Genomic DNA, 22,423 nt, shown 5'->3' on the forward strand with positions numbered 1-22,423 from the left:
GACCCTCACCTTCATCATCCCAATGATCTTCTCCACCAAGTTGCGAGCTGCAGCATGAGCTTCATTATACCGTCGCTCTGCTGCAGTCTGAGGCCGCCTTATGGGTGTCATCAGCCATGGCCTCCGTGTGTAGCTGTTGTCCCTGAGGAACGAACTCTGCAGCTTCTGTGGACCCTGGAAGTCCCCAGGGACCTGTGACCGATTGAGGCTGTAGGCATCGTGCACATTCCCTGGAAACCGTGCGCACACGTTGCTAGTGGTCGCACACCAGCTGCACATTCAGCAAATTGAACTCCTTGCGGTTGATGTAGCTCACTGTGTGTTGCAACAGAGATCTGAGTGCCACACGAGTGCAGTTGATCACAACCTGCACCTGTAGAGACCCGAGATCTGGGTGAACCCAATCGGTCTTGCATTCTGGCTGTCCTGGTCCATGGCAAAATGCAGAGACTGTGTGCCCTCTCAAAGATGGCATCCGTGACCTCATGGATACACTTATGGGAGGAGGCTTGTGAGATCCCACAGGGCCCTGAAAGGAGCCACTGGTGTAGAATTTGAATGCCGTGGTCACTTTACAGCCACGAGCAGTGTCCCTCCATGTCCCCTTGGCATCAAATCCTGCAGTAGCTGGCAAAAGTGATCGACCATTCCCTAGACATGCGCAGTCTTCAGTGACACTGGTGCTCAGTCATCTGCAGGAATGAAAGGCAACCTCTATAGACCCTGGGTGTTGCTAGGCATTGACCAGCAACAGCTAGATTTGACACTTGGGCGGCATGTGCGGGAGCTCTAGCAGGCAGGAGCCTCAGTCGCTCCCTCCTCCATTGTCTTTGTGCTCTGTAGGCCATCAGGCTACCAGCTAGTTCATGAGGCTCCATGATCCTGATGTACTCCTCCTGCAGGACAAAAGAGAGAGACACGTGGTTAGCATGGGTGTACTAAGAACCTGTCCTGGTTAAGTGTAACTCTTCCCGGAGAGTGCTGGTCACCACTTGGATGACCAGAGATTAGTGCGCTACATGGCTGCCCTGTTAGCTTGAATCATGGGGGAAATTGGTCCAAACTGGGATGCTAACATTGCAAGGGGCCTCCAGCAGTGACTGCTCCATGGCCAGCTTTAGCAAGGAGACTGAACAACATGTGCAGTTGTCCAACTGTTCTGCAATCCACTAAAATTCTTATGAATTTTCAGTCTGTGCTGGGAGTGTGTGGGTGGTGGGACTGAAAAGCTTTGGAGCACTTGGTGGCACTTTAATGCCTCTGCATTGCCCGAGTGGGCAGGTAAGCTAGGAGCCTAAACCCAATCATATCAATGTGGCTGTGCCTGAACTGTCTCAGTTGCAGAGGAATGGTCACTTTATACAGGTTACCCTAATGCGTGGCCACTTACCTCACCCACCCTACCCACCACCCCACCCCCACCCCAAATGCTTGTACGTTATATGCAATGGCAGGGCTGCACCAGCCCCCTCCCCTGCCACCAGTTGCCTCAACAGCAGGGCTGCCCTTGCAACCCATCCCCTCCTGCCACTAATCACCTCGATGGCAAGGCTGTCCTTAACCCCGACCCCCCCAGTGCCCCTGAAGCTTGAACTACAACAGGCGACGCTGGCGGGCACTGCACAATGTTGCTATGCACTCACCTCCAAGTTCCCCTCAAAGTGCAGGCTGCCAAGTGTACATCGCTTATGTGCTGTTTTGAAACACGTCAGCGTGCTTTCCCGCCAACATGGACGGACAATTCAGCGGTGGCGGGTGGTGGGGGGGCGGTGGGGGGGCGATTCTGGTGTGCTGGCCTGATAATGATATGCTGATACATTACAGTGAGGTTCCTGACATCCGATTGTGGGAAACACAGCTCCCCATAAGCAGGCTGAGTGAACAATTGCGAACTGGTTTCCCGCTGTTGTAAAACCGATCGCGCCATATTGTCTGCTCACACCACCGATCACGCCCGATGCCAGCCAGCACAGAAAATTCCGCTCATTGTTTGCTATTTTATTTTGTTTAATTTTGTTGTTAATATTTCTCTGACAGCACATCTTTAAAAGTGCAAATTTCTGTCAGGTGTTTATTTTTTCCAGTTTTGCTAACTTGAATGAGTATTCAGATCTAATTTTTTAAGTTACACATTTTTTACTAAATTCCTCTTGGTCCTGAGAGCTGTGTTTACCATCTGCAATAGACTATGATATATGTCTCATTTTCTGCTTAATTGCACTCCATCCTCAACCACCATAATTATGACTGTGACACTCCATTAAAACACCCAGTGGGGCTTAGAGTGGTTCCTTGCTGAAATGTGCTTTTCTCTGCTGGTGTTCAGTCACTCTTACCTCCAATTGCACACTCCACAACAGCACTGATGAAGTTTGGGAGATTCCTACTGGTTAAGTGGCTCATTAGCTGCTTGAGAGGTGTTGAAAGATTATGAATGTTGGCAAGTTATGATGATTGGAAGACATATGTTTCTGGCCAAAATCATTTTCCTGGAATCCAAACTTTCTAAATTATAATTTCCCATGCTTTCTTCTGAAATAAATCCAAAAGCAACAAGGGAAATGTCAAGGCTCTAGAGCAGAGCAACATTTTCAATAACAATAAGTAGAGTGGCTCAGTAAGGGACAAAAAGAGTAAAAAAATAAGTAATATGGCATTAGTGACTAACGTGATGTCAGGAAAAATTAGAATAAAGTGAAAACTCAAATTAGAAGAATTAATAGCACAGATAGAAATCAATAGGTTGATTCCAATAGCCATTATAGAGAAATGGTTGCAAAGTGACCAAGATTGGCATCTAAATAATCCAGGTTGCCTAACTTTTATAAGATATGAGCAAAATGGTAAAGAAGGAGGGTGGCTCTGATTATAAAAGATGATACAGAGACAGTAGGAAGAAAAGATCTTAATTCAGAAAATCAAGTGGAGAAGCCTCAGCCCTTGAAATTGCCCAATAGGTTCAAGGTTGTTGTAGCTTGAGTGGACAAAAGTGGAGACTGTGTATGAGTGGATGGGGTGGATGAGTGAACTGACCATGGCACCATGGTACAGAAAGCCATTCAAGTTGGGTGAGTTCATAGGGATGTAGAGGTAGTAGGGGACAGGACCGTCAGGGGTAAAGCACAGTTCTTTGCAGTCAAAAGCGAGATCCTGGAAAGCTGTGTTGCCTGCCTCGTGCCAGGGTTTGGGACATCTGCGCTAGGTTGGAGAAGAACCTGTAGTGGGTGAGGGAGGATCCAGTTGTCATTGTCCGCGTAGGTACTAATGACATTGGTAGGTTGGAAAGGATCTGCTTAAAGAGTATCAGCATCTAGGGGCTAAATTAAAAAGCAGAAACGCAAAGGTAATAATCCCTGGAATATTACCTGAGCTACAAGTGGATTATAATAGGGTAAATAAGAGTAGAGAGGTAAATGTGTGACTGAAGGGTTGGTGTGGGGAAAATGGGTTTCAATTCATGGGGCACTGGCACCAGTACTGAGGGTACTGGGAGCTGTACCACTGGGACAGTCTTCACTGTGCTGGGACCAGTGTTCTGTTGAGCCATTCAAAAGCTTTTTCCTAGGGTGGAAGAGTCAATTACTAGGGGACATTGATTTAAGGTGAGAGGAGAAAACTATAGTGGAGATGTGCGGGGCAAGTTTTTTAAGCAGAGGGTAGGGAATGTCTGGAATTCGCTGCCAGAGGAGGTGGTAGAAGTAGGTACGATAGTGGTGTTTAAGAGGCAGTTTGACAAATACATGAATAGGATGGGAATAGGGGGATACGGACCCTGGAAGTGCAAAATGTTTTAGTTAATGGGCAATATGTTCGACACAGGCTTGGAGGGCCGAAGGGCCTGTTCCTGTGCTGTACTTTTCGTTGTTCTGGTTCGATAGAGAGGACTTTAAGCCAAATAGTGGGGGTGAGGGAACAAGTGAGAGAAGATGTAATAAATTAAAGAGAGAGTTCAAGGCAAGAGAGCAAGGTAGCAATAAGGTAGTTGATAATCTGAGTGTGGCAGGAAGGGGCAGAGCATACAAACTTAAGAGTGAACCAGCAGATAAGGCTAGAGGTTGTGAAAACAATAAAAAAAAACAAACAGAATTAGGGTGAATGAATGCACACAGCATTTTCAATGAGGTGGATGAATTAACGGCACAAATGGCAGTAAATGGGAATGATCTAATTGCCATAACGGAAATGTGGCTGCAGAGTGAACAAGGCTGGAAACTGAATGTTCAAGGGTACTGGACATTTGGGAAGGATAGGCAGAAAGGAAAAGGAGGTGCATAGCGTTGTTAACGTATTAAGATGAGTACCATGGTGATACAGGATCTTAGACCAAAGCATCAAGGTGTAGAATCAACTTTGGATGGAGCTAAGAAACAGCAACGGGCAACAAACATTGGTAGGAGCTGTTTATAGGCCATGAAATGGCAGTGGTTTTGTAGGGTATAGTTTAAATCAGGAAATTAGAGGTGCATGTTACAAGGGTATTATAATAATCATGGGGGACTTCAATCTACGTGTAGACTGGGTAAACCTAATTAGCACAAATGCTGTGGAGGACGAATTCCAGGAATGTGTATGAGGTGATTTTTTGGAACAATATGTTGCGGAACCAACTAGAAAATGGGTTACTTTAGATCAAGTATTATGTAAAGAGAAAGGGTTAATTAATAATATTGTTGTAAAGGAGCCTCCAGGGAAGAGTGACCATAATATGCTGGAATGTTATATCAAAGGAAACTGCAAAGGTATGAGGGGCAAATTGGCTGTAGTAGATTGGGAAACTACATGAAAAGGTATGACTGTAGACAGGAAGCAGCTAGCATTTAAAGACTTAAAACATGGTTTAAAACAAATTTACATTTCTTTGAGGCTCAAACACCCTGGAGGAATGGTGGTGCCTTTCTAATAAAACAATTTAAAGTGTGTATCAGTGCAAAGGAGAGGCTTATAAAGTTGTCAAAAAAGTGCTAAGCCTGAGGATTGGAAGCATTTTATAATTCGGCAGAGGATGGCTAAGAAACTGATAAAGAGAAAGAAAATGGAATATGAAAGTAAACTAGTGAGAAACATTATAAAAAACTGAACTGTAGAAGCTCCTATATCTATGTAAATAAGAAAAGAAAGCAAAGACAAACGTGGGCCAACTGTAGGCAGAGGCAGGAGAATTTAGAATGAGGAATAAGGAAATTGCAGAGAAACTAAACACATACTTTGGCCTGAATTTTCATGTAGACAGAAATGATCTCTATCTGTGTGAGAATGCCAGCAGGGGCCCAAACCCAGAAGTTTCACTCCCAAATCTGACCTCTGCCATTTTAGCGGGGTGGGGAGCTTCTGAATTGCACATCCATGGGTCCCAGAGGCAGCTACCCATATAAGTCTGCAGCTGCATCCACCCATGTCGGATTTTGGTGAGGTAGGTGCCTAAAACCTGAAGTATGCAGAATAGACCTGGTAGGAGCAGGCCTGAACCTTGTGGGTTTGTCTGGATATCCAGCATACCCTTTTGGAAAGGTAAGTTACTCCTTTGGCTATGGTCTCAGGACACCCTTGAGAGTGATCAGGTGCTCTTTTGGAGAGGTGAGGTATGCTGTTGGGAAGGTCGGGTGCCATTTTAGATTGCTAGAAGTAAACATGGATGGGTGTAAAAAGTGCATAAACTTATTTGAACTGTCAAAGCTATCGAAGAACTGTAAAGCTATCAGTAAACCGTCAAGCTGTGAAAGAACTGTCAAAGCTGTTGATAAACTATCAAGATTTCAATAATCTGTCAAGCTGTCAAATAACTGTCAAGATGTCAAAGAACTGTCAAGCTGCCAAAGAACTCTCAAAGCTGTCAAAAATGTCAAGATGTCAAAGAACTGTCAAGTTGTCAAAAAACTGTCAAAGCTGTCACAGAACTGTCAGAGCTCATTGGAACTGTCCAAATATATTGGAACTATCAAAACTGTCGAGGGATTTTACTCTCCAAGAGTTTAATTTTTTTAAAGAAGCTTATGTAATTCAAAAAAAATCAGTGCTGGCAATTTTAGTCTGTCTGTCCACAGGACAGACTATTTTGAGGACCATTTTGAGAGGGCTTGTGCTGCATGACTGATTTTTAAAACCTACTATTATCACATCAGGGTGCCTATTAAAGTGAATAGTTTGATTGACAGTTCCAAGGAGCTACAGAATACAAATGTTTCTTTTCATAAGAGATTAGCTGAAGGAATCTTGATATACTGAGTTGTTTTTATCTGTGAGATTTTTAAAAATAGTGATGTAATTGATAAACACATAAATTTACATCAAGATGGCTCCTGGGATCTGCCCATGGTGGATATTAGGTGGCTGGGCATGGATGGGGTAAGGGCAAAGTGGAAGGCATGAGTTGGCATGGAGCTAAAAAGGGCCATGGGGATGAATTGGTTAGCATAGAGAGTATGAGGGACCATGGGGGGTAGATACAGGGGCTTAGGTTAGCAAGGAGGGTATGGGAGTCCAAGGGGGTCAGTACAGGTGCATAGTTTGTCATGGAGGTTATGGAGTACTTGAGAGTGGGTGAGGGGCATGAGGTGGCATGGGTTGGCATCAATGGGGCATGGGGAGTGTATGGGGGCTGAGGGGGGTGAGGAATGAGGGATGGCGGGATGCTTTCTGTTTTTTTGCACTCTTTCACACAGTGCCAAAGCACAGAGGCGGGCCTTCTGGCCAGTCCACCTCACTCCAAGCAGCTTCCGTACTCACTCTGGGGACAACGGGCACAACTTCTAATCCAACCCAGCGCTTAAAATGAAAATCACAATTTTTGGCCCTCTTTTCCCGGGCCGGGTCCACAGAGCTGCGAAATGCCTCACCTCTGCGCACCCGGCCCGGAAGCGAAAATCCAGGCCTTTGTGTTTGTCTTCGTGAAGGAAGATACAAAAAATCTCCCAAGGATACTAGAGAAGAGAAGCAAGGGACTAACAAAAATGAGGAACTGAAAAAAAAAATAGTGTTAGCAAAAAAAGTAGCACTGGAAAAATTAAAGGGACTGAAAATTTCTAAATCCCCTGGACCTGATGATCTGCCTCCCAGAGTGTTGAAAGAGGTGGCTTTAGAGATAATGGACGTAATCTTTCTTATTCCTTCATGGGATGTGGACATTGCTTGTTAGGTCAGCGTTTATTCCCCATCCCTAATTGCCCTTGAGAAAGTGGTGGTGAGCTGCCTTCTTGAACCACTCCAGTCCATGTGTTGTAGGTACACCCACAGTTCTGTTAGGGAGGGTGTTCCAGGATTTTGACCCAGCAACAGTGAAGGAATGGCAATATGTTTCCAAATCAGGATGGTGAGTGGCTTGGAGAGGAACTTGCAGGTGATGATGCTCCCATGTATCTTTTGCCCTTGACCTTCTAGTTGGTAGCAGTTGTGGATTTGGAAGGTGCTACCTAAGGAGCCTTGATGAAATCCTTCAGTGCATCTTGTAGATGGCACAAACTGTTGCCATTCTGCATTGGTGGTGGAGAGAATGAATATTTGTGGGTGGGGTGCCAATCAAGCGGGCTGCCTTGTCCTGGATGGTGTCCAGCTTCTTCAGTGTTGTTGGAACTGCATTCATCCAGGCAAATGGGGAGTATTCCAGCACACTTCTGAATTGTGTCTTGCAGATGGTGGACAGGCTTTTGGACGGGTCAAGGTCAGGATCAGGAGGCAAGTTACTCGCCACAGGATTCCTAGCTTCTGACCTGCCCTTGTAGCCACAGTATTGATATGGCTAGTCCAGTTCAGTTTCTGATCAATGATAGCCCCCCGAATGTTGGTGGCCATCTTCCTAAACTCTATAGATTCTGGAATGCTTCCTGCAGATTAGAAGGCAGCAAATATAATCCTACTGTTTAAGAAAGGATGGACAGAGAAAATGGAGAACTGTTAGCGTGTCATTAGTTGTAGGGAAAATGCTAGAATCTATCATAAATGATGTGATAATTGGACACAGAAAATAATGATAGGGCTGGGCAGAATCAACATGGATTTATGAATGTGAAATCGTGCTCGACAAACCTGTTTGAGATTTTTGAAGATGTAACTAGCTAAATTGATAAGGGGGGACTAGCAGATGTGGTATATTTGGATTTTCAGAAGGTTTTTGATAAGGACCCACACAGAAGGCAGGTAAGAAACATTAGCCGGATTTCCTGGCCCTGCCTCCCGCCAGGATCTTCTGTCCTGCTGGAGGTCAATGGAGTTTTGGCTGGCCCACCGTACCTTCAAGGCAGGTCTGGAAAATCCCAACCATGGACTGAGAGTTGGTTAATGGACAGAAGACAGAGAGAAGGAATAAATTGGTCATTCTCAAGTTGGCAGGCTGAGTCCAATGAGCTATCACAAGGATCAGTGCCTTGGGCCCCAGCTATTCACAATCTATATAAATGATTTGGATACGGGGGACTAAATGTAACATTTCCAAGTTTACTGATGGCACAAAATTAGGTGGGAATGTAAGTTGTGAGGAGGATGCAAAGAGGCTTCAAGGGGATTTAGACAGGCTAAGTGAGTAGGGAAGAACATGGCAGATGGAATATTATGAGGAAAAAATGTGAAGTTATCCACTTTGGTAGGGAAAACAGAAATGCAGAGCATGTTTTAATTAGTGAGAAATTGGAAAGCGTTGATGTCCAAAGGGACTTGGGTGTCCTTGTTCATTAGTCACTGAAAGCTAATATGCAGGTGCAGTGAGCTATTAGGAAGGCAAATGGTATGTTGTCCTTTATTGCAAGCGGATTTCAGTCAAGCAAAAAAAATGTCCTGCTGTAATTGTGTAGAACCTTGGCGAAACCGCTCCTGGAGCATTGTGTACCGTAAGGAAGGATATACTTAGCATTGAGAGAGTGCAACGTATGTTCACCAGACTTATCCCTGGGATGGCGGGATTGTCCTATGAGGAGAGATCGGGAGATCGGGGAGGCTGGCCTAAATTCTTTAGAGTTTAGAAGAATGAGAGGTGATATCATTGAAGCACACTAAATTCTTATAGGGCTCAACAGAGTAGATGCAGGGATGATGTTTCCCCTGGTTGGAGTAGCGGGGGAGAGGGGTGCAGCAGGGGGTCCAAAAACAGGGGACAAAGTCTCAGGGGAGAATTTTTCCTATGGCGGGTGGGCTGGGTGGGAGCGGGCGGTGTCGGTAACAGAGCTGATCGCCACCTGTTATCAGCTGCACGCCATCATTTTACAACGCTGCCAGTGCAGACGGGATGAGGTGGGAGAGTCAAGGCCTATGCTCTTTCACGCATGCGTGTGAAAGAGCGCAGCAATCTCCCTGAGGCATGGAGTTATGAAAACTTATTAATAAATGAAGTAAAAATGTATTTAAACATGTCCCCTCATGTGACAGTGCCACGTGAGCTGGGGCATGTTTGTGAAGTTAAGAAATTTTATTTATTTATTTCATAAAAGCTTCAGGAAACCTCATCCCACTCGTGGATGAGGTTTCCTGAAAAACGCGAAGGCCGCTTAGGCTCTTCACCTGCCCGCCAACATTAAGGTTGGACGGGCAGCATTCTTAACAACTTTAATTACTTTTCTAATGGCCTTAATAGGCCGTTGACATTTCGGCAGGTGCACAGCCGCCTCTGGCATGCGCCCGCCGAATGAAATATCGAAATAACGTGCGATGATGTCGGGACACACGCCCGATGTCATCACGTGTTGGCATGTCAGGCCCGGCCCTGCACACCAACAGCAAAATTCTGCCCTCAGAATGAGAGATAGGCCATTCAGCACTGAGATGAGCAGGAATTTCCTCATTCAGAAGGTGTTGAATCTTTGGAATTCTCTACCCCAGAGGGCTGTGGAGGCCCACTCATTGAGTATATTCAAGATGGAGATTGTTAGATTTATAGATATTAAAGAAATCAAGGGATATGGGGATAGTGCAGGAAGATAGTATTGAGGTTGAAGATCAATCATGATTTAGTTGAATAGGGAACAGGCTCGAGAGATCGACTCCTGATCCTATTTCCCATGTTCCTATGTGTATTCCCTCTAGTTTAAAAGAAAGAAAGCTGATCTAATTGAATCATATAAAAAATTTTAAAGGGCGTGACAGGGTAGATGCTGAGAAAATGTTCCCCCTGGCTGTGGAATCATATTCTCAGAATAAAGGATCAGCCATTTAGGGTTGAGATGAGGACAAATGTCTGCACTTAAAGGTTTGTGAAGCTTTGAAATCCCCCATCCCACAGAGGTGTGGATGCTCAGTTGTTGAGAATATTCAAGATCAACAGCAATACATTTTTGGTTACTAAGGGAATTAAGATGTATGAGGATCGTTCAGGATGGTGGAATTGAATTGAATATCAGCTATGATCTTTGTTGAAAGGCGCAGTGAGCTCGATGGGCTGAATGACCTACTCCAGCTCCTGCTTCATATCTTTTATGTTCAGTTTGTGAGCAGGTAGTAAAGCAGGTCTTCTTTGAAATTATTGCTAAAAGTGGAATTTTGCAGTCCTTCTTTTCTTGTCACATGGTCTATCTTCAAATATCATATTTCCTATGTTGCCTTTTGTTTATCCAATTTAAAAGTGAGATTTGAAAATTTTCCTGCAGCATGACAATATTTTGTGTGGTGTCACTTATTTAGTAAGACTGCTTTAATTTGCTTCTGGAGTTACTAAATCTAAAGGAAAATAATAGGGAGAGATTTACGCTTGAAGATATGGTTTGGGTTTGGGTATGGGTTGGCAGTTAAAACTGTCAAAAATGTGACCGTGGCTGACTCTAACCCATTGACTTCCACATTTTACTCAAAGGTGTTGGGGGATCATGCATAATCACTTCAGGAGAGGCAGTTTAAAAAAAAAAAAATGTTCTTGGGATGTAAGCATTGCTGGCAAGGCCAGCATTTATACCCATCCTTAAGCGCCCTTGAAGTTGCAGATTAACATACACTAATTGCTCAATTGAGCAATAACTCAACTCATTTTTTTAAGTTGCCAGCCCTTGCCAAGAAAACCAAGGCAGGAACACAAACGGCCACTGCAGCACCAGCTGCAACCTGTGGACGGCATCGAGGGCTGCAGCATAGAGGGGAGCAACAGAGTGAGGAGAGCAACGGATGGATGCAGCTCATAGGAGTCACTACCCATGGCACAGGGTACACAGGCACAGGATGTGTTTCCTTGACGTGTCCAAACAAGAGGGTTTCAGGTTTTGGCATCAGTTGTTGTTATATGCCTGCAGCCTGCAGAACGAAGGCTTGCTGTTGACTGGATTTGGTGGTCAGGCGATACCAGGATGCCAAAGTCATCATTTCCCTCAATATTTTAGTTTCCATATTCTTCTAGGGCTCTGCCTGGGACCTACCCAGAATCTCCCAGTAGGCTGAACATGCATGCATAAGTCAGGTGAGTTGATGCCACCTTTGTCAGGGCTTGCAATATAAAACATCAGTCAGAATCAACAAGTTCATACTTGCATATCTGGCTGGCTTCCCACAGTTGCCGGATGTCACTGATTGTACATATATGATAATCTGGGTACCCCCATGTCAACCAGGTATATTTGTCAACCACAAAGGCTTCCACTCCACCAATGCGCAGCTGGTGTGAAACCACAATATTTCTGTGGGTGTGCGTAAGATTCCCAAACACCTATCACAATGGTTCAGTTGAAGCTCCCTGATATTTTGGTTCTGCAAACAGATTCAAGGGATGGTTGCTAGGCAATAAAAGAATCTCATTTCGAATCCGGCTGATGCCAGCCAACAGAAATCCATCTAATGAAGCCCAAAAATGCTACAATGAATGCCATATGCTAACTAGACATGTGATCAAATGAGTCGTTGGCATATTGAAGATGTGTTTCAGATGCCTAAACAGATCTGGCGTTATCCTTCAGTATTCACTAGGCATGATATTCAGACTGGTCATGCTGTACTATGCACAACATTGCACAGCAAATGGATCTGCAGGGTGAAAAAGGCACAGAGCTCAAGTTAACTTCAGACAATTCCAAGGAAGGGGAGGAAGAATATGGAGCATGAGGAAGATAATGAGGAAGAATATGATAAGGGCAATGCAGTACCAATGCTTACATTGCTGTCTGTGATTCCAGAGATATCCTCGCTAATTCAAGGGTCACTTAGTTTGTGTCAGTGGAGTGCTGTTAGAACCATATGCAACAGCCACTCTTCACATGCACTGCAACCTCCACCCCATGGCACAAACAGAAAGCCATCATGCAAACAATCAGCCAAACCTTGAACATTTCACCATTACTGCCTGTTAATTTATTCCCTCCCATTCACCATGAAACAAACTGAAAGGTAAAATGAAAACAGAAAATGCTGGAAATACTCAGCAGACCTGGCAGTTTCTGTGGAGAGAGAAACAGAATTAATGTTTCAGGTCAAGAACCTTCAGAAGAAATCAACATGAAGTCAACCTGACTGCATTTTTTATGACATGTATATCACTGATGTTTTATTTTGTCACCAAGTAGCTGGGAGATCCCCATCTTCACATCTCTAATGGCCAGGAATGCCAAAATCCCACTTAGCTCTATTGCTTTTCTCTTCAGCAGTTGTCAGCTGGGATCTGTGGAGGGTCACCTCTGGCTCTCTCCATCTCTATTTTGTTCTGTGCTCTCCTCTGCAACAAAGAAAATATGAGACCTGTAAGTGAGTATAATGCAGTGTGTTCACCTGATACATGAAATTATTTGGTAAGGAATTCTATCAAGGAAAGGTATAAAATTGCATTAGGATGAGGGTGAGTGGGATTGGTGGATGGATAGATGGGGATGTGAGGAAGGACATAAAAAGAAAAGGATATTGAGGGTGCAAGGCAAGTGAGAGTGAAGAGCAATATGATGGAGTAGGTTTGAGAGGGCAGTGTGAAGGGGCAGTGCGATGCACACAGCAGGATGTAAGTGAATGTGCAGCTGTGTTCACCTTTCCTGGCCTAGTTAGTTAATTAAAGTGCTTCCTACACTGTTCACCTCCTAGACCACCTCCAACAAGAACCATCAGGTTTCTTCCTCTCATTGCCAGGGATGAGTATCTTCCTCCAGCCCCTTACAGTCCCTAGCAGCAGATCATATGAACATAATAATAGGAGTAGGAGTGGGCCATTTGGCCCCACAAGCCTGCTTTGTAGATCAGGGGAGATGTAACTGAAGTGTGGTGCAGCCTTTGCCTATCTGGAATCTATCTGAAACTTCTCTTCTGCTGCTTCCAGCTCTGACTTCCAAATTCCATCTTTAAAAATTGGAGTTGAGGTTGTGTCACATGGGTCGTCATCTCACTGTTGTGCAATGGGTGACAAACACGAAAAAAAGTGATAATGAGCTGGCTGAGTTAGAAAGTCACTAACAGATGCACTCAACTTTTCTCCAGGTTTCCCTTGCGGTACCAGGCCCCCACCCCACTCTACTGCTTCCAGCACACCTCTGAGTAAATACAGGGGCCATAACGCTAAGAGAGCAGACCTGCATTGACATTGTGCCTGCGAGACAACCAGCTTCAACTGCAGTATCTGCTATTGGGCTTCAACCTGGCATGACTCAGTATTTTAATATTGCTGCAGCATTTTACAAATAGCACAGTCAAGTTCCCTTATATGCAATGCAGGCACTTGCAAATCCCAGTTGTATGCAAGAATTTCCCATGTCCTAATTCTTTACTTAAACCTCATCTAAAATAGCTTCTTGTATGCAAATTGCATGGAAATCCCAATTGCCCATAACAGCTTGTCATTGCATTCATGCGCAGGGCTTATGTCTCTTTATCACAGATTTAGCCATCCTACCTACTTAAAATTTGCTCTCCCTGCATTACTCTTCTTCTTGCTTTCACTCCTTGTCCTAGCATTACATTCTCTCTCCAACTAAAGTGATTTGTACTCATGCAGTATTTATAGTGCTTATGAGTCATGTTATAGAACAGCCAAGAACACTAGACAAATTAGGATTTATTGTTCTAGCTGTAACTTCCTGATTAAAAGGATTACAATGAATATAGCTGCAGAAGGTCAAAAGTGACCTCAAATAGCATTAAACTTCTCTCACACAAACTAAAGGAAAATACTGCAGATACTGGAAATCTGAAATAAACATAGAAAATGCTGGAAATACACAGCGAGCCTGGCAGCACCTGTAGAGACAGAAAAATAGTTAATGTTTCACATTGTGACCTTTCATCAGAACTGGCAAAAGTTAGAAATGTAATAGGTTTTATGTAAGTGAAATGGGTGGATGGAAAAATAACAAAAGGGAAGATCTGTGATTGGACAGAAGGTGGAAGACATTAAATGACAATGGAGTTGGTGGTTCAGGGCCAAAGGGAGTAATAATGGGACAAGTAAAGAAACAAAAGATTGGTCCAGAGGTGGTGCGAATGGCAGAATAATGAACAATTACTATCTGAAAACAAAGTGAGAAAAACAAGATAAAGGCTGACACATGCAAAGAAAAGGAAACAAAATGGAGGAGCAGAGATTATGGGTGGAATTGTCTGGCCTGGGCCTAAATTCCATAGTTGGGGTTGGAAAGCAGGAGTATCTTCCATCTTAGAGCCTAGCAGGAAAGCATGATGACCATTGTGATGCTGGTCTCATAAATTATGTAGCCAGGGCTTTCCCGATGAGTCATGTGGCAGGGTGGGAAGGATGTTGCGTGTCCCGCTGTCATATCCAGGCGCCATATTTAAAAGGTGCCAGGACAGAAATTAATTCATCGTGCACTGGACTTTGGAGCAGGTCATGGCAGGCAGGAGCCAACCAACACCGGCCCCAAAGTTCAGCGATGTGTTACTGGACACACTTGAATACAAGAGAGGACAGGAGCGACATCCTTCACCCATCTCACCACCCCTCCTGGGAGGTGGTGAGTGCCAGTTCCACACCTAGGAGGACCGCCCTGCAGTGAAGCAAAAGTATGAATGACCTCATCTGCGCTGCCAGCGTAAGCGAACCCTCTAGTCCCCCTACTCATATCACTGAATGGGAATTGGAACATGGGCCTCAGTTGCAAGGCCACTATCTGCACTGCCCATGCATAAACACCTTTGCAAGGTGCTGGGGTGTTGCCTCATAGCCCCACTGCAGAGCTTGCAGATAGGGAGATAACTGCAGGTCGTTGTGCAGCCACACTGAGGGCTCAATTTTTATGTTGGCTGGAGGTCTCGGTATAGAGGGTAATTGCAGATGCAACTTCTACCTGCTGCAGCTTGCGGTTCTGGAGGGTGCTGCTGAAGTACCCTTGGGGACCAGCAGCAGTGTATCTCTCATATAGCACAGAGTTGCCAATGGGTTGGTGGTGAAGATTGGCAGCATGCAAACATCACCAGCTTCACAAGTGCTCGCCAGTGCCGTGAAAGCCCAGGTCACCAGCATTCAGAGGACTGCTGTGGAAGATGCTTCTGTTAAGTCAGAATCAGATGACGAGCCTTTGGGAGAGATCCTGGATAAGATGCTGGAGATGCAGCCAGAGATGGGGGAAGAGATGTCAGAGGCTCTCAACAGAGTGGCATGCGAGACGGAGGAGTCCGTCCGTCTATTCTCTGCTGTAGTCTAGGCGTTCCAAGTCCCGTCTGTCTATGATACCAGCAGCTCCAGCCTTCAGCCTCTGAGACCGCTGATGGTGCACCTGCTCAGAGCGGGAGACCCAGAGAAAGCTGGGGCCTTTCAAGCCTCACCTCCAGAGGATGCATGCCAAACTCATCATAGACAAGAACACATAGTGGTCAGCAAGCTGCCTCCATCCCTGCTGAGGATGTCGGAGAAGCACCTAAATACAGTGGTAGGCAACGTAAAATTAAGAAATTCTGAGTTCACTCGGTAACACGGGTGCACTATTATTGTTCATTGTTGCTGCACACTTGTAAATATATGTATAGCTGCACTTTACAGAGGTGTCCTCAGTTTTTATTGCTTCCTTCATGGTGGTGCCTGTGCACACCCTTAAATTCAAGGGGCAACCCAGGCAGGGTCTTTGTTCCCCTGAATCATGCTGTGCACAGAGGCATCAACCTTTGCCTTGGCCCTTGCGAGCCATGTACAAGAAGCCTCCCTTGCACACTGTTCACATGCCCTTCACAGCCTCTTCCATTTAAACACATTTCCCTTGTCAGGAATAAATGTTGGGCTTTCCCTTTAAGCTGTCCAGTTGAGCTCACCTGCAGCTCTACCCATCCAGCATTTAGTGAGTTGGGCATCGAGGTAGTGGTCAGTGCTTCAGCAGCAATGGTGCGTATTTTGTTGCAGGCTTGCTCAAACACCTTTTGCCTTAATCTTTGACATACACCTTCCCCATCACATTTATGTCCCCCACCCCTGTGTCACATTTACTGTTCCTAGCGTCACCCTTGAACCCCACCTCCCCACAGCACTTCGGCCTGTCACTTTGAACATGGACATGTCCTCCCTCCCTGACAAGCCCACCCCAGTCACGGTTGAGATGTCTACCCTTTTCTTGTCCACCCCCAAGATTGTCCACTTCAGAGTCCCATCCAACAACCCTAACTGGACCTTCACCCACCATCAATGGATCCTCATCTTCCCACCCTACTGCATCCCACAGCCCCCTTTAACTGTGAAAGTTCCCTCCCACCACGAGTACCCTTGGTTTGCTCCCCCAGGATTCTGTTATCGATACCACTGTTCCAGCTGTGCAGCTGCTGCTCCAGCCATGCAGCTGTTGCTCTAGCCATGGATCCTGGTAAGAACCGACATGTGGACGCCATGTTGGTCCAGTTACATTCTGGACCGGTGTGAAATCCCTCTGGTGAAGCAGTTGATTGGATGGAGGTGGGGAGGGGGACAATTCCGATTGGATCTTAATTTGAATCCTGACGGCCCTTGGTGGGCATGGCAACCCACCATTATCCCACCATGGTGGTCGGGACTCAAGGTTCCCACCATCATTTCCCACTATCAGGAAACTGATTTTTCACTGCCTGCTGTATTGATTGTCTCTGCCTGCCACAAACTCCACCGTTGGCGAGAGTTAATGATTCCACCCGATGGTCTGAAATTGCTGAACTCAATATTGACTCCAGAAGGATGTAAAATGCCTTATCGAAAGATGAGGTGCTGTTCTTTGAGCCTGCAGTAGTTTTATTGGAATATTGCAGAAGCTGAGGACAGTGATGTCAACATGAGAACAAAGTGGAGAATTAAAATGGCAGGCAACCAGAAGCTCCTGCTCAAGTTTGTGGACTGAACTAAGGTGCTCTATGGTGTGGTCACCCTACTCTTCACACTTTCAACTCAAAACTAAGGCCAGAACCAAAAAGCCATTCACACAAAGACGCATTTTAATATCCAATCTGTACTTTATCTACAACATTATGTTGCATTAAGAAAAGTGTAGAGGTGCAAAAGAAAACAAAATGTATCAATGAATGAACAGTGTCACCGACTCCACAGAAATAATTTAAAAAAATATATCTTTCCAAGGCTTCTTAAGGAATAGCACCGATAAAACTGGTTAGAGAGAGCACAGTGCATGCTCTGACCAGTTTGCATCCTAAAATGGCAGCTGGGGTCCTATGTATGCCATATTGAAAGGGAAAAAAGAACCAGATGTAACATGAGGAGAATCTTATTTTTACAAAGTGGGTTGCTATGATCTAGAACTTATTGCCTGAAAAGACAAGCGGTACACATTTAATAGTAACTTTGAAAAGGAATTGGGAGAAATACTTGAAGGGGAAAAATATGCAGGACTACAGGGAAAGAGTGGGAGAGGGGGCTACATAAATCACTTTTTCAAATCACAAGCATAGTCACTATCAGATGAATGGCTGTGCTGAATGATTCTATGATACTCCTATTCTGTACTGCCTGAGACAAGCTATACAGTTACACAGTGCTTGCCCATAACAGTATTAGCAGGATGGTAAACCCTACCAATTCTGAGGCCATTCCAACTCCCAGTTAATGGCAATTTTGGAAAATTAAAATTACCCCCAGAAATCAATCAGTATCTGGCATGGGCTTCTCCATAAAGTCATTGAGCCAAAAGCCTTGGAGTCATTTTAGAAGCAATTACATGTTGTTAAGAGGGAACTGTTGAACCTTTCTGGTGGGGAGGCAGAAAACTGGAGTTAAGGCCACAATCAGATCAGCCATTATCTTATTGAACGACAGAGCAGCTTTGATAGACTGCATGCCCTACTCTTGTTTCGACATCCCATGATCTTAAGATCTTATAGATGACCTAAAATGAGGTAAACATCCTTCCACACTTTTATGCCTTGGGTAAATGTGTTTGTTGGTCAACCAAACTCTAACTGCATGCCTTCCTATGTTCTCATCAATTGCTGCTTGTAATCAATAATGGGGAGAGACTGATGTAAGAATAAATTGTGATATTTTATTGGGACATAAGGCAGAGCTCCAGATTATATGTGCTCACTCAGAAACCCCCAGAACTAGACTTCCAGTTCCCAGTTGCCCATGCTATACAGTGATTCGTCAGTGCTGTCACATGATCAATACACTTGCAATCTCTTAAAAGGACAGGGTGCCACACTTTACCACATTCTCCCCCATTACCAAAAAGTACGGCTAACAAACTTAAAACACATAGGGCAGAATTTTGCCCTCGGATGGCGTGCGGGCCCCACCATCTTGGTGGCGGCGGACAGCCGACCCCTGCCACCGAAATGGGGCCCACTGCCATTTTGAGTGGGCGGGTCAATTACAGCCCACCCAGCGGCCTGCCCGACAGGAAGCGCTATGCGCTTCCTGTGCAGGTGGGGAGGATTCCCCATCTGTCAAAGTACACACTGCTCCCTGAGGCAAAGTCCTGTCTCAGGGAGATTAGTGACAGGTAAGTAAAGTCTAAAAATAGATAAATGTTATAATTATTAACATGTCCCCCTCATGTGACAATATCACATGAGTTGGGACTTGTTAATAATAAACACATAAAATGTATTAAATTTTTAAAAAACGGACATGAAACTTCATCCCGCCAGTGGATGAAGTTTCATGAATAATCTGGAGCCTGCTGGGGCTCCTGGCCTGCCTGCCAGCCTTAAGCTTAGACAGGCAGGTCTTTACTTATCTTAACTAGCCTATCAATGGCCTCAATTAGCCATTGACACGTCGGCGGGTGGACAGTTGATTTCGTTGTCCACCTGCCTTCCTAAAAATTTAGAGGGACCGGGATGACGTCAGGGATTCCTCCCAACATCATCCCGCATCATTTTCCCCTCGGCGAGCAGGCCCTGCCCCCAAATCGGCGAGGGGAAAATCCTTTCCATTAACTATTTACACAATAACTATTTACAGGTCAAGTCTCTAAGGAGGCCTTCTTTGATGGGTTGAGCGTTGTAGCCCAAAAACCTCAGCTCGTGTTTCTGAGATCTCCTTTTCAGGGGTAGTTGCCGACCATATCCCTCAGTGGATGATTTCATTATCTTCCAGGTGCAGTCACATTCACACCTGCTGCCCCTCCCCTCCAAGCTAAAACATATAAAAGGCAACAAGCACAAAGCAATACAGTGATGAGCTACATGATGTGTGAGGAGAAAGAGGAAAAGCAAGAAAAAATCTTTTTGTTTTTCTTTTTGAAGACTATCAATAATTTATCTTTTTCTTCCTGTGTGTCCTTTTCTTCATAGCACGGACCCATATCTTTGTCTTCTCTTTAATTCCACTGTCGGCTGGATTAAACTTAGTTGCAAGCTGAATGTGAATGAGCTCAGTAGTTGGGTTTTCCAACAGCTCTTCTGAAAATTCAATGTCTTCTAGCTTTAAAACTTCAGGGTTTTTATGCAGCTGCTGCTTCAGCTCTTCCAATTCTTTCCTATTCTCATTGCTAGTTTCCTGGAGAATCTCATATCGTTGCCCCTTCTCAGCTAATTCATTTTTTAAAATTCATTCATGGGATGTGGGTTTCGGTGCCTGGGCCAGCATTGATTGCCCATCCATAGTTGCCCTTGAGAATGTGGTGGTGAGCTGCCTTCTTGAACCATTGCAGTCCATGTGGCGTAGTACCTACCCTCAATGACGTTAGGAAGGGAGTTCCAGGATATTGATCCAGTCAAAGTGAAGGAACGGCAATATATTTTCAAGTCAGGATGGTGAGTGACTTGGAGGGGAACTTCCAGGTGGTGCTGTTCCCATCTACCTGCTGCCCTTGTCCTTCTAGGTGGCAGTGTTCATGGGTTTGAAAGGTGCTGTCTAAGGAGCCTTGGTGAATTCCTGCAGAGCATCTTGTAGATGGTACAGACTGCTGCTACTGTACGTCGATGGTGGAGGGAGTGAATGTTTGTGGATACGATGCCAATCAAGAAGGCTGCTTTGTCCTGGATGGTGTCAAACTTCATGAGTGTTGTGGGAGCTGCACTCACCCAGGCAAGTGGGAGTATTCCAACACACTCCTGACTTGTACCTTGTAGATTGTGGGCAGGCATTTGGGAGTCAGGAGGTGGGTTACTCGTCGCAGGATTCCTAGCCTTTGACCTGCTCTTATAGACACAGTATTTATATGGCTAGTCCAGTTCAGTTTCTGGTCAATGGTAACACCCAGGATGTTGATAGTGGGGGATTCAGTGATTGTAATGCCATTGAACATTAGGAGTTAATGGTTGGATTCTCTCTTGCTGGGGATAGTCATTGCCTGACACTTGTGTGGTGCGAATGCTACTTGCCACTTGTCAGCCCAAGCCTGGATATCGTCCAGGTCTTGCTGCATTTGGACATGGATTGCTTCAGGAGTCACAAATGGTGCTGACCATTGTGTAATCATCAATGAACATCCCCTTCTGACCTTATGGTAGAAGGAAGGTTATTGATGAAGCAGCTGAATTTGTTTCTTAACTCATCCAGAGGCAGGCTTAACTCTTCTTTTCCTTCTTCATACCTTCTCAGTAGCACAAATTGGGGGCTGATTGAATTTTGTAGCGCACAAAAATTCTTTAATAGATTTTCCATTTCCTTTTGAAGGATGCTTCAGCTTGAACTCTGTCCCGGTGTAGCATTTCCATGGGCTTCTCCCGTTGGGTCTTTGCGTGCTTATGTTTTCTTGCAGCAACACTTCTGGTTTCGAATTGGGCACTTAGTGGGTCCTCAAGATTTATCTCTCCCAGCCAGTTCCTCCTGAGGAGACTTGTCCCCTGCCTGACATTAAAAATAGCGTTAATTTTGCCGAATGTTGCTCTTGCTGCACCTTGACTTGACATACCCTTTCACATTTATTTCTTCGCCTGCGTATGTCCTCAGCTTTGTGTTCGAAACGTCTAACTTCAGAGGATGAGTCCTTTTACTCAGATTTCTAAATGTATGGTCTCCAATGACGGACGTCAACGCTCTCACATCAACTTCCATCTTAATGGGTTGTTCGTTAAATGTAATGACTACTTGGATTGGCTCAGTTCTACCCACTTTGTGGGTATTTCATGAATGGATGTCAGATCCTATTTCTTCTGGCTCTTCCATGAGGCATATTTCATGATTTTTCCTTCTGCCTTTACAGTGTTGTTCTAGCCTTTCTCTGCAATGCCGCCTTATGTGGCCATAGAGGTGGCAGAGAAAACAAAAATTATTTGAGTTGTTGTTCACTCACTAAGGGCCTGAATGTATTTCTCTCATTCATTTTGTGCGTCTTCATTGTTTTTCAATGGTCTGGAACTAAAGAATGTTTCCCGCCTTTCCGTGGAGTCCAAAGTTTTCATTCCTTTTGCTGCCGGATTGTCCTGCTCAACCAGATGGATGGCGCCATTTTGTGTATCTCTTATAACTTTGGAATTTCTAACAGCACTCTCCATCACTGTGGCTTATTCTAATGCCTTATTGAAGCTAGGTTCGGCTAGCAAAAGCCTTTGGATAGTATCACCTCCAATCCCGCATATCAGCTGGTCTCTCAACATCTCGCTAATGGACATTCCGAATTTGCAATGCTCAGTTAATGCCTTTAAAATGGCCACACAGTCAGTATTGTCTCTTCAGGAAGCCTGTTCCTTGAATTGAACTTGAAGCGCTGCATAGCAACTGAGGGCTTTGGTCTCAGGTGGCTCTGTACAATTTTTATTAACTTGTTGAAAGTCTTTGAGCCTGGGGCACTAGGTGATGTAAGGTTGAAGATCAGCCCATACGTTTTGCTCCCGCATAAGGACAAAAGAATTGCCTTCTTCTTCTCCTCCTCTATGATGTCATTAGCGGTAAAAAAGAACGCTAGGCGTTCGACATGCCGAGAACAGTCACCTGAAATGGGGTCGAATGGATCGACACACCCAAACTGCAGCATCGTGAACAACTGCCAGGGGACTGCATTTCCGACAGGCTTTCCAAGTAATGGCGAATTTAGCTGTTTGGCTTATCATGGAGTCACCCTCTCTCTGGGGTCTCTAATAATTTTTTGTCCATAGCCATTTTTCATGTATTTACCCTTTTAAATGTATTGCCATTTTAAGAACATAAGAACGTAAGAAATAGGGACAAGAGTAGACCATTTGG

Source organism: Carcharodon carcharias, chromosome 11 (assembly GCF_017639515.1).
Source record: "Carcharodon carcharias isolate sCarCar2 chromosome 11, sCarCar2.pri, whole genome shotgun sequence".
Taxonomy (NCBI): Eukaryota; Metazoa; Chordata; class Chondrichthyes; order Lamniformes; family Lamnidae; genus Carcharodon; species Carcharodon carcharias.